The sequence below is a fragment of the Trachemys scripta genome, chromosome 1 (genome assembly GCF_013100865.1).
Source record: "Trachemys scripta elegans isolate TJP31775 chromosome 1, CAS_Tse_1.0, whole genome shotgun sequence".
NCBI lineage: Eukaryota > Metazoa > Chordata > Testudines > Emydidae > Trachemys > Trachemys scripta.
This window is the reverse complement of record NC_048298.1, coordinates 61,203,236-61,215,300: the sequence shown is the minus strand read 5'-3', so window position 1 is coordinate 61,215,300 and position 12,065 is coordinate 61,203,236. Positions and strand designations below refer to the sequence as shown.

Sequence of the window (12,065 nt, the reverse complement as noted above, 5' to 3'; positions counted from 1 at the left end):
ACTCTAAGATTTTTGGGGCTATGCTCTAGAAGTGAAAAGTCCTATTATATAAACTATAGGCATACCATGCCTGGATATTTCAGCATATATGTCATAAAACTATCAGATATTCTAGGCCTTCCTCAAAGCCATTCTGTCAGGCTTCCCCAGAATGGCTTTTAGGTATTTGGTAAAAATGGCAGAAGTAAATCTGTGATGGCATCTCTCACCATCCCTCTCTCTGACACGAGTCCTACCAGTCTTTTTTCACAAATTGCCCTGTGAAAGAGGGCAATTTTTGTAGGTGTGATTTAGCTGAACTTCCTGTGTGTGTGCGTGCGCGCAAGGCCAATAAAGACTCACTAAACTAAACTGAATGCCATCTAATGTACCTGCAAGGAGTCTGAGCTAACCATCTAGTGCTGTCTAGAGCTCAACACCCAGAGCATCCACCATGAAAGTAGCTGCCTTTTTTAATTATAGAATCATAGAACTGGAAGAGATTCTCCAGAAGTCATCTAATCCAGTCCCCTGCACTCAAGGCAGGACTAAGTATTATCTATCTAGACTAGGGATAGGTAACCTATGGCATGCGAGCTGATTTTTCAGTGGCACTCACACTGCCCGGGTCCTGGCCACCGGTCCAGGGGGCTCTGCATTTTAATTTAATTTTAAAAGAAGCTTCTTAAACATTTTAAAAACCGTATTTACTTTACATACAACAATAGTTGAGTTATATATTATAGACTTATAGACAGAGACCTTCTAAAAAAGTTAAAATGCATTACTGGCATGCAAAACCTTAAATTAGAGTGAATAAATGAAGACTTGGCACACCACTTCTGAAAGGTTGCTGACCCCTGATCTAGACCATCCCTGACAGGTGTTTGTTTAACCTGATCTTAAAAATCTCCAATGACAGAGACATCACAACCTCCCTAGGCAATTTATTTATTTAACCACCGTGACACTTAGGAAATTTTCTGCAATTTAAGTCTATTGTTTCTTGTCCTATCCTCAGAGGTTAGGAAACAATTTTTCTCCTCCTTGTAACCAGCTTTTATGTCCCCCCTCAGTCTTCTCTTCTCCAAACTAAACAAATCCATTTTTTTTCTCCCAATCTTTCCTCATAGGTCAGGTATTCTAGCCCTTTAATCATTTTTGTTGTTTCTCAGGACTTTCTCCAATTTGTCCAAATCTTTTCTGAAATGTGGTGCCCAGAACTGGACACATTACTCCAGTTGAGGCCTAATTAGTGTAGAGTAAAGCAGAAGAATTACTACTTGTGTCTTGCTTATAACACTCCTGCTAACACATCCCAGAATTATGTTTGCTTTTTTTGCAACAGTGTAACACTGTTGACTCATTTATCTTGTGATCCACTGTGATCCCCAGATCCTTTTCCACAGTACTCCTTAGGAGAGTCATTTCCGTGTGTGTGCGCGCATGTGTGTGTGCACAATTGATTGTTCCTTCCTAAGTGGAGTATTTTGCATTTGTCCTTATTGAATTTTATAATATTTACTTCAGACCATTTCTCCAGATCATTTTAATCCTATCCTCCAAAGCACTTGCAACCCCTCTGAGGTTGGTATCATCTGCAAATTTTATAAGTGTACTCTCTATGCCATTATCTAAATAATTGATGAAGATATTGACAGAACCAGAACTATAAGTGATCCCTGTGGGACCCCACTCAATATTCCCTTCAAGCTTGACTGTGAACCACTGAGGACTACTCTCTGGGAACAGTTTTCCAGCCAGAGATGCACTCACCTTACAACCTAGACAGATCTACTGTATTTCCCTAGTTTATGAAAAGACAATAAACAAAGCCTTATTAAAGTCAAGATATACCACATCTACTGCTTCCCCTGTATTCACAAGGCTTGTTACCCTCTCAAAGAAAGTTATTAGGTTGGTTTGACCTGGTTCGTTCTTGACAAATCCATGCTGATTGTTACTTTATCACCTTATCTTCTACGTGTCTGCAAATTGATTGCTCAGTTATTTGCTCCATTATCTTTTCAGCTACTGAAGTTAAGCTGACTGTTTGTATTCCCCAGGTTGTCCTTATTCCTAGATGGGCACTGTATTTGCCCTTTTCCAGTCCCCTGGAATTTCTCCCATCTTCCATTATTTTTGGAAGATAATCACTCATGGCTCAACTATCTCCTCAGTCAGCTCCTTGAATATTCTAGGATGTATTTCATCAGATCCTGGTGACTTGAAGATATCTAATTAAGGCAAAGAAATTAACTTGTTTTTGAATTTATTTTAGCCTCCAATCCTACCTAATTTTCACTGGCATTCATTAAGTTAGATGTCCAATTGCTACTAACCCTTTTGTTGAAAGCTGAAACAAAAAAAAGTCATTTAGCAATTCTGCCATTTCTTACCTACCAACTCTGAGTTTGCTAAAATCTGCCTTCTTGAAAGCCATTATCTGTATTGTGGTTTTCCCTCCTGTTATTCCTTAGAATCATGAACTTTATCACTTCACCCAAGTTGCCTTCCACTTGGAAATTCTCCATCAGTTCTTCCCTATTTGTCAAAAATCAAAGCTAGAACAGTCTCTCCCTTAGTAGCTTTCTCCACCTTCTGAAATAAATAAAAAAAAAGGTCTCCAATACACTTCAAGAACTTGTTAAATAATCTGTGCCCTTCTGTGTTATTTTCCCAACAGATCTCTGGATAGCTGAAGTCCCTCATCACCACCAAGTCCTGTGTTTTGGATGATTTTGTTAGTTGTTTATAAAAATCCTCATCCTCCTACTCTTCCTGGTTAGGTGGTATGTAATAGACCTCTCCCATGACATCACCCTTGTTTTTTACCCCTTTTATCCTTAACCAGAGACTTTGAACAAATCTATTTATTTCCATCTCAGCCTCAGGTCAAGTGTATACATTTCTGATATACAAGGCAACACGTCCTCCCTTTTCCCCCTGCCTATCCTTCCTGAGCAAGCTGTACCCTTCTGTACCAATAATCCAGTCATGTCAGGGAGAAAGTACTCTGAACCTGGGAGATGGAGAGAAATTCAACACAACATTGACCAGATGTGGTGGAGTGCCCACGAGGCAAGGAAGACATTCTGGAGACTCAAGTTGAGCCCTCTGGATCTGACCCGCCTTTCACCTCACCAAGAGGCATGTCTCATCCCAGTAAATGCTGCAATCTCCCTCTCAAGTTCTGAATACACTTTCCATTCTGTGTTCTCTCACATGCAGTAATTCAAAAGGCTATTGGACCTGAGGAACACTATCTATATCAGTACCAGATGGCAAAAGCACCTCTATTTCTCATTATGATCCATCCACTGGGCCGGATCATCCTACGCAGAGGGTTTCCTCAGCACCTTTCTGTACAGAAAGGGAGAGCTGCTACTAGAGCAGCATCCCACAGATGCCCCTCCACTTGGGTGCTACAGACCCATTGCTCTGCTCCCACATTTCCATGTGGAAATCCAGGGGAGGTTATATAGCCGGAACAGTAGTGTTAGGGGAGACAGTGGTGCAATTGTTGTCCCTGCAAATAGCTCCTATTTTTGAGAGGAAGGGAGTTCCCTTCCCTGTGAATCCCCAAGATTTGCAAAGTTGGGAAACAGCAGGACTTTCATAATCCATACATACCCCAAATCCCTCTCACCAGAAGAAATGGTTCCAGGAAAATTCAGATGGGAATTACACCAAGTTTTCCTTCCCATCCTGCAATCCCTCCTGTGGGTTTATTCATGGGAGGAAGCAATCTGGCCCACTGGTTTAGGGACCCCTAGGATGCGACACATACAGATATCATAGAGACCTAATTTTGTACACAGAGCTCAGAATTATCTGAAAGATGTGTAACTACTAAAGTACTAAGACAGCTCCCTATTGGCTATATGTGAGGCTGCTCAGGAGTACAAGTTAATCTTTCCAAGGTCAATTCAAACTTGGACTTGCTAAATTGGCTCAAGTTCTAACTATTTGGGACAGTAGCATTAACTAAGACTTTTAGCAAAAGTGCCAATTTTAGACCAAACCACACCCCCTTTCGGAAACCTTCCATTATAAACGCAGAAGACATGTGGGTATGAAGAACCAGACTTTCAGGAGGAAGGCAGAATACTACTGAATTGTAACTTGAATTCAGGAGCTGCTATTTGTCCCTCAGGCACTGAAATTAACCACACATTTTGGAGATCTACAATTCAGTTCTAAGGAGATAGTTTAAATTAAAAACTGGCATTTCTCTAAATTTGTTAGCAGCCAGGATTACTGTGATCATAGTTGTTATTTATTTATTTTGTGGTAGCACCCAATGGTCCCAATCAGGGTTAGGATCTCCTTGTGGGAGACACTCTACAAACACAAAGGTAGATGTTTAGGAACCTAAGAATTGCCATACTTAGTCATACCTGAAGTTAATCTAATCCTGACAGTGGCCAATACCAGATACTTCAGTAAGGTACAAGAACCTATCATAGTCAGATGTGGGATAATTTGTCCCCTAACCCTTATTGGTTAGAGATTAACAACCTGGGAAGCAGAAGGTTCTCTCTCTCTTCCAAAACACTTCATATTTTTATCATTAACTATTATTCTTATCCGGATAAATGTCCAATCCCACCTTGAATCTTAAATTGTTTCTCACAGGACACTGCTGAGGCCATGAGTTCCACAGTCTGATTATAACCTATGCAAAAAAAAAAAAAAAAAAAAAAAAAGCTCACAGTTGGAACTTTTCTGCACCATCCCCAATTCTGTATATTTTTACCATATCCCTTTGAATTCATCTTCTTCCTAAGGGAAATAATTCAATCTTTTCAATCTCTCTGCATATGGAAGACTTTCCATGCCCCTAATCATTCTTGTCACCCATCTCTGAACGGCCTCTAATTTTGCAATATCCTTTTTGAGATGGGATAAGCAATACCACACACTGTGCCTTATCTGTAGCTGGGGTTGGCTGCTTTAGCTCAGAAGTGTTAGTTTTGATGTTTTTAAATGCATTTTCAAATAAATTTCTCAAAGTACACAGAGCAGGAAGGACTTCTGTAACATCAGGCCTTTGGCTGATCAAACAATCTAGCTTTCCTCACACACACACACACACACACACACACACAGAGAGAGAGAGAGAGCCGGATTTCACCTGCACACTGAGGAATCTCACTTATTCCGCATGTGCAGGGCCAACTGAACATTGGGATATGGTTATTAAAAACAACATCCTCGTTTGGTAAAAATCAAACACTATCAAGCACTATCTACAATTATGACACATTATTTGGCCAAATACAAAACATTTTCACCAGGCTACTAGAAGGCTTATTACTGGCCTAAAGTCTATGTCAGAAAGCAAGTTGCTACCCCAAACCACTGAAAGAGTGGTTCAAAAAATGGCTACACATTTGCTTGTTTGTAAATAACAGCAAAATATTTGTGTGTGGGAGAAGGGGGTGTTAATTTTCTTTGTTTTAAAATGTAGCTGAACTGTATTTGCTAAAAACTTTCCATGAAAAAAAGTCATCCTTAGGCCAACACCAGATGTGGAAAATTACAATCCAAAAAGTTTGAGAAAGTGATAAGCAACTGGATAAAGGTCCTTTAGGAGGAAACTTTGGGGTAACTGTAGTTAGGGCCATTGCTACAAGCTCCACCCTATGTGTGTATATGCATTAGGATTAACCCCTTTAATGCTGTACTGGAGATGTTAAGAGTCTGACTGCACAAGCTCTAAGGATGCAAATCTTGGTGGAAGAGAAGAGGGTGTTTATTGAACAATTGTGTATGGTGGGGATGGAGATTGGAAATGCTGTTATGTATTACTTTAAAAAGGAAAAACTAAAATGTGGGGAACAAAGAGGGCTCAATCCTCAGCTGTATCCAGCTATGGCTATATATGGTCTTGGTGCCATTTGTACCCCCCCCCCATAACTAAACCTACATATCACAGTAGATTGCTCTTTGTTTAAAAGCACTACCAGCTACCAAGGAGAGCCCCTAGCTGATGTCAAGCAGTAATTCTTGTTCTATAGTAGCTTACATTATAAACTATGCAAGTCTAAAATTGCCCCAGAGGATACCCCCCCTTTCAAAAAAATACCTACACACAGGACAGAATGCAGCTATTTAGCCAGGGTAGAAACAGTGCAGTCTGAAAGTCTGTGTATTTGGGTACATTGACGCCCTCAGCCCCCTTCCACCCACCCTCTCCACAACGTCTGCATTTTATTTATTGATTGGGTGTACTTTAGAGATTGGAGGAAACCCTAACCCCACCCGCCCCCTTCTCCTGGAAGAGGGGGCGGAGGCAGAGTGGGTGCAGTGCGAGCTGATTGTGCTCCTGCTCCGACCTCCAACAGCCCGATCCGCCTTTGAAGTTTTCCACCCCTCGACTTGAAGTGAGATCGATTACAGAAGAACAACAGGGACAAAGAATCTGCTGCTTTACGTGCAGCCACTTTCCCACGATCAGGGCAGCCAGCTCGACAGCAGCAAGGGATCACCGCTTTCCCCAGGCTCCTCCTTGCTACCATTCAAAAAAACCTACACACGCCCCACCCCCAAACCCTGGGCTTTGCCGGAGAAGGAGGGAGGGGGTGGGGAGATTAGCAAATAAAACAGGATTTTTAGGGGGGGGAGGAAAGGGGGGAATAGCCTTTGCTGGCTTGATCTTTCTAGAGGAAACGGCAGAGGGAACGCGTGGGCCAAAAAGCAGTGTATTTAAAAAACGCGAGGACGTTTAAAGTGCAAATAAACAATAAACGGACGTAAGCGGCAAAGTGGAGCTAAGCGGGGAGCGGGCCCCTCCCCGGCCCGGGACTAGTCGCGCCGCAGGGCTCGGAGGAGGCGCGCACCCAGTCACAGGGGGAGTGTGGAACACACCCAGTCACTCCTTGCGCGCGCCGGGCTGACTGACGGCAGCTGCGCTGGGCACAGTTCAATCGCGGCAGGACACTGCGGGGGCGGGGGCTACGTGCCCGCGCTGAACAGGGCAAGTCATTTACCTTCGGGGCCGGTAAACATCGTTGTGTCATTGCCGCCAAGGGGCCCGTGGAAACGGGGGGGGGAGCTTGAAGAGCGATTGTCTGTCACCGCCCCCCCCCCCCATTCCTTCCCGCCCAGAGGCAGGGGTTTTGCACCCTGGCTTGGGGAGAGGGACGCGCCCTCCCAGCTGCCTGTGGAGGGGATTGAAGGCGGGGCTGTTTCCCCACCCCGGGTAGGGAAACTTCTGCAGGTCTGTGCCTCCCGCGCCCAAAGGGGGGCAGAGCTGGGAGCGCCCCCTCCCCGCGAGGGGAACCGGCCTGTCGCCCCTCTTCCCCTCCCACCCCAGTGAGCGCGCGCTGCGGGGCTCCCGCCCCACAGAACGGAGACCGCGGCGGGGGCACAGCGAGGGGTGCGGGGAGGGGGGGTGTCTGCGCACCGGCGAGCCAGCCCCACGGCGCGGCTCCGGCCCACAGGCGCCTCTGCCTGCCTTGCTCCCGCCGCCTGGGCAGGCGGACGAGCGGCGGTGGGGAGCCCGTGCGAACTCAGCCGTGGCCGCCCGGCTTCCTCCCTGGGCATCCCCGTCCATTCATAAAAACCCCTCTCGCGGCGGGGACCCCGGAGCAGCGGCTGCGCGTGGAGGGGGAATTCCCCCTCCTCTCCAGTCCTACGACTTTGTTTATGAAACACACCCCTTCCCCCTCCTCCTCCTCCCCCCGGGCCGGGCTCCTCCTCCCTAGACTGCCCGGCGTCAGGGCCGCGAGCGAATAGGAGCAACCCAATCAATAGCCCCGGCCGCAAATTACAGCAGGAAGTGTTAGCAACACACCGGCTCCTAAACAAGATCGATGACTTTCCACTGCGGCAGCCCCCTGCTCCTCCCCCGCGCCCCAGGCCAGGCGGGGGAGTCCGCCTCTGCCTTGCCACCACTCACTGCCCAGGAATGGGGAGAGCGTGTGTGGCGGAGATGGGACCAGCCCTCCACGCAGCGCGCCCCGCAGCCGGCATCCACCGAGCTACGGCGGCTGGTGCTCCCCAGCTCCTAAACTACGCGGGAGCCGCTGATCGAAGGAAGCGGAGATTAATTCAGAGGCTCAAAATTCTCAATCCAAAAACCCACCGCCCGTTAAAAGCACAAATGTCCAGGCACTACGTGGAGCTGTGTTTGTACAGTACCTAGCTCTAAGTGATCTTGATGGGGACCTCCTGGCACTAGCAGACTTGAAAATACATTGTTAGATTATTTTATAGTAATGCACCTGCTCCCCTCTCCCCTGGCCAATATTTATTTAAAAAAAAAAAAAGGAAAAGTGTTGCTAAAATGTTTTACCTCCCCTGGTTTGTGTGGGTCTTTCACGCAGCAGCAGGGAAAGGGACTAAGGATCCCAAGCACCTCAACTAGTTTTATGTGGGTGGACCACTGAGCCCACAAGGAGCGACGTTCACTTCAAGTACGCCTGTACAAGGGCCAGGGCAGGGGTAGTCAATAGGTGGACCGGAAGCCAACTGTGGACCTCCAGACACTCTTGAACGGACCCTGAAAACTTTATTTTTTTAATATAATTTTCTCTGGATCCTGGACCTTGCCCAAGAAATTTGGATCTTGACAACAATAAAAAAAAGACTGCCAGGGTTTGGCTTTGCAGGTTGGCCTGCAAAGAACAAGCTGCAGGATGTAGAGTAGCTACACAGGGGAATGAGTGTAACTGACTACTACAAAGAGCTCAGTTCAGCGAGGTGCTGAGCGTTCTGCAAAGCAATCTATCAAAGCACTTAAACCCATGAATAGCCCCACTACAGTCAAAGGCTGTAATCCTGACCCCATGCTACTATTCACTTAAATGGGACCACTCCGTAAAGGTCTTAAAATTAAGCATGTGCTTAATCCTGGCCAGAGTGTTCAGCACCTTGCAGGATGGAGCCCACATACACAAAGTAAGCAAACTGACAAAAATAGAGCAATATTTTTTCTCCTGATTGCTCATAATTATAGCCATCTTAAGTGTTACAGGCAATAATATTTGGTAAGCAAAATTCAGACAAATATGATTTTAAGGTGATTATGTCCCTATGCACTGGGTGTTCAAACTAAGAAAGAACAGCATTACTATTCTCTACATATTTTATGTTTCTTTAAAGCCCCGGCTGTCAGGGGATTACATGGGAAATTTAGCCTTCATTTAAATAGAGAGCTTCTAGCCCTTATGGTTATAGAGAAAAGCATGAAAATGATCTGAGTGAACCCCAATAAAAATAGTTTGAATTTCAAACCTTTTTAAAAATCTCATTATTTTAAGACAATCATGATTTGAGGGGGTTTCATGGTTTTTGAATACTTGGGATTGGAATACTGGTTATATATACACACACACACACTTGGGGGAAATGATTGTGTTTTCTGCTTATTGCTATTTTTATTCTTTTTAGGGAGTTTAATTCACACGTTCATACTAGAAAACCAAATATATATTCCTCCTCTGTAAAATAAGAATAATCTGACTCACAATGTATTGTAAGGATTGATGTTTGTAACATGTATGCTATCAAGTACACAGTTAGAGATCAGTTCTGTGTGATTTGGATAGCACTAAGTACACTATTACAGGGCCTCAGCTTAAAAATCATAGTTCATATTCATATTCTGTAAATCAGTGGAACTCCATGAGAATTTAGCCCATGTCTTGTAAATATATCATTTTACCTATGTTACTAATAAGAGTTTAGTTATTAAAAGTGAAAGTTTTTAAAAATCTAATTCGTTGCTAATTAGGCTCCTTATTTACTTGTTGCATTTTTTTCTCAGATTGCAATGAAAATCAATTAAGTCAGTTTCAATTTTGTTTATATTCAGTTTCTTAAAGCTGCAGTATTTGGATTTCATACATTAAAAGGAATATTTATTCGTTTAAAACAAACGGTTTTCATTGTATTTTTTAAAATGAGGAAATGCTTCTATTCATTTTAGGTTTTATAAAAGCTTTGTTTTTTAGAAAATATAAATGTTTGTCATATTTGACAATTTCTCTTCAAATATTAGTAGAAATAATGCCAGTGGTTCCAGAATATACAATTAAAATTCCCTTAAAAGTATGGGCCCTACATCAAATAAGTCTCTCTGTGTTTGTGGCATTGGCCACTGTCAGGAGACAGGATACTGGGCTAGATTGACCTTTGGTTTGACCAGTATGGCTATTCTTATAGTTACACATATGCATATAGACAGAGTTGTATGTTCCTGTGTGTCTGTGTAAAGACTATAACATCTATATCTAAACATAATCACACACAAATATTTGTTGATATATTGTTTTGGACTGGGACTCTGATTTTCCCCACAGTGATTTAATTGTAATTAAAATATAGTTCAAGTGTAATACTTATTACTTAAAAAAATAAGATTGCAAAGTCAAACACTCAAAAGCTAGAAATTGCCAGCTCAACCTTAATTTGCCCCATTTGCGCATATGCTTTATTATGCAATCTTTAATTATATGATTACATGCTGGATTTTTTTTTTTAATTGTAGCCTTGAATCTGTTTCTGTTCAATATTCTTTTTTATCCTCATCATTCAGTGTCTGGCCCCATGCATTTACTGCACACCATTTAATCCCTGCCTGGAATGAATAATTATTAATTTCCCCATGGGCTTTTCTAGGGTGCTCTCAGTACTATCTCAGTTCTTCACAAACATTAGTGAAATTATTGATCTCTGTTGCATCTGTGAGCACTCAGTACTTCTGCAAATCAGAGCCAGAGTGTCTCAAATTGGGCATCTAAAAAAAATGATGATTACACAGGCAACCTTAATTCTTAGGACTTCCTAACTTTTGAGTTTTGAATTTGCAACCTTAACTTTCTTTTAACATAGTCTTTTTGGGTGTAATATGAATTAAATTTAGGATTTCAACATTGAAGGGGAACAGAATTCCTCGTTTAGTTCACTACACTTGATACACGTTTTATGCATCATTAGAAGCAGTTAGTGGCCTTCTATCCCCTTATTGCTGAAAGCAAAACAAAGGAAACTTTTACTACAATAGCATTTCATCATAGGGGGCTCAGTCCTGGCTTCCATTTAAGTTAATGAGAGTTTTGCCTCCTGACCTGGGAGAGACCAGGATCAGCCAGCTAAGCCACATTAAAATAAGAAATAATAAAAGAAAAAGAAAAAAAAAAGTTGCAACTGCTATAATCAGGGTATGATAAGTTATTTTTTTCCCACTGATTGATCTATCTCAAGTACAAACAAGTGTAACTACATCCCCTCCCTCCTCAAAAAACTCTACTGGTTCCTCATTCATTTCAGAATAGGGTGCAAAACTGCCCTCCATGAACTTGCTTCTGAATGCATCAGAGACCTTGTCTTTCTACTCCACTCTCTGTTCCCTATGCACATCTGCCCCCTTCCATCTGGGCAACTGTTGGTACGAGAGCCTTCTTCTCTGTAGCTCTTACCATGTGAAACAGCCTTCCCACTTGCCTCCTCTTTGCCCAGGGCTGTAACCAGGGTGCAGGGCGAACAGGGTATCCACAGAGGTAGAAAAATGGAGCAGAAACAGAGGCAATATGTGAAGCCCCACGCAGCAACATGCTCCGGCCAGCCCCACAAGGCGGAGGTCAAGGAGGGAGTACCACTTCCATCCCTGGATTCACCTCAGCGAGCCTCCCAGCCTATGTGGTTCGGGGGCTCACAACCAAAATATCTGGGGGCATGTGACCCTGCATGCCCCTCCCTACGTGCAGCCTTAGTGCAGAAAAGTTACCCCCCAAAATGATAAGGGGCACAAATATGCTTGCTCGCTCATGGCGCTAAAATGCCTAGTTAGGCTCTGTCTTCACCTATTTTTTTTTTAAATAAACTCTTTTCTCCCTTACCTATAATTGACAGTTTATTGAACACCAACGGTATTATTTGACTCTATAAAGCATTGTCGGATAGAGTTTGTGCAAAAAAAAAAAAAAAAATGCTGTACAGAAAAAGATTGTATTGAATTGTTAACTCACTGGTTGCCTCTGCTTTGTGTCTTGTGAACTAGACTGATTGTGTTTATTCTACACACTCCCATATAGGTTTATTTCCCTATATATAATCTATACAAGGGGTTCTCAACC

General features: G+C 43.3%; 1 long non-coding RNA gene across 1 annotated transcript in view; it reads right to left on the bottom strand.

Annotated features, from left to right (window-relative positions):
• The window catches only part of LOC117877585, a 55,104-nt gene extending 47,916 nt beyond the window's left edge, over positions 1–7,188 (bottom strand). The window contains exon 1 of the long non-coding RNA XR_004645766.1: positions 6,975–7,188. This is a non-coding gene — a long non-coding RNA (uncharacterized LOC117877585). The remainder of the gene's footprint in view (positions 1–6,974) is intronic.
• Positions 7,189–12,065: the final 4,877 nt, after the last annotated feature.